Source organism: Puma concolor, chromosome A1 (genome assembly GCF_028749965.1).
Source record: "Puma concolor isolate L17-30 chromosome A1, mPumCon1.1.hap2, whole genome shotgun sequence".
NCBI classification, from domain to species: domain Eukaryota; kingdom Metazoa; phylum Chordata; class Mammalia; order Carnivora; family Felidae; genus Puma; species Puma concolor.
Genome location: NC_141667.1, coordinates 65,622,782 through 65,627,586, shown reverse-complemented (window position 1 = coordinate 65,627,586; position 4,805 = coordinate 65,622,782). Strand labels below are relative to the sequence as shown.

At 56.9% G+C, this 4,805-nt stretch overlaps 1 pseudogene; it reads right to left on the bottom strand.

Moving 5' to 3' along the window:
* Positions 1-231: 231 nt before the first annotated feature.
* On the bottom strand, positions 232-2,870 carry LOC112860527 (zinc finger protein 296 pseudogene; annotated as a pseudogene).
* Positions 2,871-4,805: the final 1,935 nt, after the last annotated feature.

Here is a 4,805-nt window from a genome sequence, read left to right as displayed (position 1 = left end):
TAACGGGAGAAAAACAAATTTAATGTGTACATACAGGAGCCCCATAAAAATGTGAGACCCAGAGGCAATCAGGCAACGGAGGCTTATATACTTTGTGTGTGTGTGTGTGTGTGTGTGTGTGTGTGTGTGTGTGTGACAGGGCGGGAGGATTTGCTGGCAGCAGAGGAAGGACAAGGAGGTCGACAGAAGTGTACAAGGTACCAAGGGCAGCAGAGAGGGCATTCCTGTGGCTCAGGCCTCCCCACCCATCTGGGGGTGCTTCTGCCACAGCTGGTTGTCCAAGGTGGCACCCGGGCCAAATGACATGCCGCGGTGGCGACACGCAGAGTGGGAGCTGCCCGGCCCCAGACTGCGCATGCGGTAGTGGTATAGAGCTCACTGCTCTGGGCGCAGGCGTAGGATCAGAGCTCGCGTGTGCGAGCACCAGCGCACTGTCAGGTTGCTGCTGTTGGTAAAATGCTTCCCATACAACTCACAGACGCCCCCAGGCCCGCGGCTCTTGCCCCCTGGCTCTGGCATCTTCTTGGGGGGACGTCTGGCTCTTTGCAGGTTCATTTCTCTGTTCCACGGTGGTAGCTCCCCAGTTGGTCCCCCTGGGGCCTACCTGAGCCCCACCATCAGAAGGAGCCCCAGGTTCCTGGACCCCCGCTGTGATTGCGGCTCCAGTGCCTGTCCACCCCCCCCACCTCCCTCCACCACCTGTGGCATGGGAGTGTGCTGGCTTCAGAGGGGCAGTGGCAGAGGCCTGTTCCAAGGTGGCCCTGCAGGGCTCTGAGGCTGCAGCTGCCCGTGGGTCTTGGGCAGTTGAGCTTGGTGCTCCTTGGTACAAATATGGGGACACGGGTCACAGGCGTAGGGCCACTCGTAGGGCCTGTATGCAAGCACATGTGCACTTGGAGATTAATGAGGGAGCCGAGGGTCTTTGCATAGACGGGGCAGGTGGGGTTCTGCTCACTCGGGGGCCTGTGACCTCAGCTTCTGACTTCACCTTTGCCGAGACAGCGGCGGCCACCTCTGCCAGGCCCGGCAGCCGGGCCTCGGGGGCCTCAGGTCCTGTCTGGTGGAAGGACAATCCTTGGTCCCACAGGGCACGTGCAGCAGCTTCCAGGCCCCTGTGAACGGTCTCTGGCAGCTGATGCAGCTCAAGGCTTTGGGGTTCTTGCATTCTAAGTCCTGGCAGGGGTCGGACGTCTACGAAGCTGACAGTCAGGCTTCTTGTGTTCCGTGAAAGCAGTGATGGTCTCCAAAGGAAAGGCCAACAGGCAGCGGCCGAGGTCAACAGATCTAGGTGTTTGTCAGTCCAGGACTGGTGGTGGCGAGGGCGGTGGATCAGTGGCATTGACAGCACCCGCTCACTCTGCGCGCTGAGGTCACCTGTGCGTTGGGGGCACCCAATGGAGTGGCAGGGTTCGCTCCGGGACCGCCCTGGTGCAGGCACTTCCTTTCCGGGAGAAGGCTCCAGCCCTGGCGCCAGTAGGGGAGGCGCATCTGGCCTGGGCTTCACTGGATGACAAGGCCCGGCCTTTGCATCTCAACGTCTGTGCTGGAGGCTGGCGGCTGGGGCCCGGTCTTCTTGGCAGGGCGTGCAACTGGCCTTGTGGCGGGAGGGACATAGGGAGAGGGCCAGGCGGGCTGGCCGCTGGAGGTGGCCTGGGCCAGGAGCCCTCAGACCGAGGGGTTCAGGTGAGTTAGCAGCTTGGGGCTTCCAAGGGGAGAAGAGCAGATAAGCACAGATGTATGGTAATGAAACGTTTGCCCTGCCATGCAGATAAGTCTTTCAGATAAAAAGGTTTCTTTGGCAATAACTCTCCTTCTGACACAGGACCTTTATCTAAATTCTTTCAGGCGCGTTAGGGAGAGGTAAAAGTTTCCCTGAGTCGGGTGGGTCTTGATTGCCTTCAGCTCAAAATAATCCCCGCGTCAAAGTGGCACATTTCGCGGTGGCCTGCTCTGCTCCCTTTCGATTCTGTTCCGCTATGTCTGTTTCATTCGTTTGATGTGAGCAATCCCTGCAGGGAGTTTGAAGGATTCCCCCTCGCGGGCGGTAGCGGGCGGATATCTAGGAGGATATCTAGGCGACACAGATGTATGGGTCAGGCGTCACGGATGGAATGAGGATTCTGACCAGTGGAAGAGTTTAGCGGAGGCTTAGCGGGAGGCTGTCAATGTGTTCTGATGACACTACTCGAGGGGTACAGGAGTTGGTTCCCCACCAGAGGCGTTCTCGGTCCTCTTGACTCATGGTGAGGGGCTGGTCCTCCCTGGGGCAGGGAACCCTGTGCTTCTGTGGTGAGGCGGGCGCCGTGCGGGGAACCCCACCCCCCCGCCATGTCATTCACTGGGGTGCATTTCTGGTGCGAGGGGTCAACAGACCTCTCCCTTCCTCGAACCTGCAGCATCCACCCAGCTCGGGTCTTTTGGCTTGTGAGTCCCTGCCGAAGCTGGGGAAACTGAGCCTCGCTCATGCTCCACGCGCACGGGGTGCCTTCCTTCTGACTCAAGTCAGACTCAAGTCTCCGTGGGGGCCATTCTGACACAGGCACGCTGAGGAGAAGCCTTTAATTTTAGCTCTTGCTGATGAATGTCTGACCCGAGTCCCAGGAAACTTCATTCCAAAATTAGATTCCAAGAACTGAAGTGTGGTGTTTTCAGTTTGGAGGAAATGAAAGTCTAGAAAACCTGAGGCTGGGAGGCCATAGAAATGAGACTGCCCAGTCGCGGCCCAGGAACCTGCCCTCCGGAGGCGCAGACTCAAACACCTGGCCTGGCCTCGTACTGGCCGAAGGCCTCCGGGCCAGCCGTATAATCTCTCTGCTCCTCAGTTTCCTCACCCAGAGAATGGGGATGATATCAGCCCCTGCTTCATACATTGCCGTGGGGACTAAACGGCAACGCGCACAGATCACTTAGCACGGTGCCTGGGGCATAATAAATGCTCAATAATCATAGCAGAGCAGAGGGCTCAGGGGGCAGAAGGCCCATGAAAGATGAGGGCAAGGGGACGACTCAGGGAGACCCTCAGACGGTGGTACAGCTCTGACATTTGGCCAGGGCAGCATGCAGTTGTAGAGCAAAGATTGTTCTTAGAAGACTCACACTGGACAGAAATGGCCGGGCCTGAGTGCCCCTGCCACGCCCAGCCACTGGCGGGTACTTCCCAGGAAGAGCGTGGCCTCAGCTAGAGCTGGTCCTGAGCTCTGTCTCCCAGCAAGAGGCTGGCAGCCAGACGCACGTCTTGGAACTAAGAAACTGTCAGGCCTCTCTCCAGCTTTTGGAAACCACTCCCCCTTCCACGGGGACTGGCTTCTCCCCAGGACCCACCTTCCTTCCCCACCACAGTGGCTTTCCTCAAGTCCTATCCTGTTTAGCACTGAGGCTCGGAGAGCCTGGGGACTAGGGGACACCCAGGGGTGGTCTTGGGGCTCTAGCTTCCCTAGTGCAGGCCCAGGTGTGGGTGTCATCCACATCTGCTCCCTTTTTATTTTAATTTTTTTTTAATGTTTCTTTATTTTTGAGACAGAGAGAGACAGAGCATGAACAGGGGAGGGTCAGAGAGAGAGAGGGAGACACAGAATCCGAAGCAGGCTCCAGGCTCCGAGATGTCAGCACAGAGCCTGACGCGGGGCTCGAACTCACGGACCGTGAGATCATGACCCCTGAGCCGAAGCTGGACGCTTAACCGACTGAGCCACCCAGGCGCCCCCACATCTGCTCCCTTTGACATCTCCCCACCTATGGGTGGACACACCCATCTATAATCTCGCTGGTCCAGCAGCTAAGTGGGGATCCAGCTTTGTCCCCTCTGCCACTGCTCCCATCGAGGGGCAGGGGCCAAGCCTCCTCCCCAGCTGACGCTACTCTTGGCCAGGTGACCTGCTTTGGTCAATGGGATACCAGTAAACACTGGGTAAACAGAGGCTTCGTAAGTGCTTGGGGGACTGGGACCTTTTCCTCTTAGAACACCGTCCTGAGGCCCATGCAAGGAAGCCGGTCTAGCCTATTGGAAGATGAGAGGCCATACGGAGGGGCACCAAGGTGTCCCAGCCAACAGCCAGCCTAAACTACCAGGCAGGGGCCATCTTAGACCTTCCGGCAACCAACGCAGCTGCATGAGGGAGGCCAGGTGAACCAGCCGAAGATCACCCAGCCAACCCACAGAATCAGGCAAAGTAACGAACCCTCACTGTTTTAAGACACTGCTTGGAATGTTTATTATGTAGCAATAGATAGCCGATACACAGGTACCCATACAAACACCGCCCGAGGAGAGAAGCGAATTCTCTGAAACCTTACAAGTCCCCAGGAAGGAGACACGTGGTCCCTAGCCGCCTAATTTGTAGAGGTTGCCCCTCACACCTAGAGTCACGCGAGGGATCAGAGGGGGCAGAATTTGCTCCCAGACTGTGCCTTCCGCATTTGGGAGTGGGACACGGGCCCATCCCTGAGTCACATAGATGATGTCTGCTCTCTTAGACAGCAAAGACTCAGAGGAGCCCTGAAATTGTCACACATCAGGGCTTGCTGGAGGATCATGCCCATCTCTAGTTTCTGTGGCAGGGGAGCCGAGGGGGGAGACTTCTTTTGAATGCATGAGGGGCTTATGCTTTAGAAGTCAGCCAAGGTGTGTGTGAGGGTGTGCTTGACTTGTTAATTAATCAGTGCATTCAGCAGCCACTTATTGAGGTTCAACTATATGCCATCCACTCTGGAAATTTTCTCAGAAGGAAAGGACACCTACTTTGACCCCAATATAAACCAAAAAGCACAGACTAAAACGTTTCAGCTGAGACGTGTTCGAAAATTAG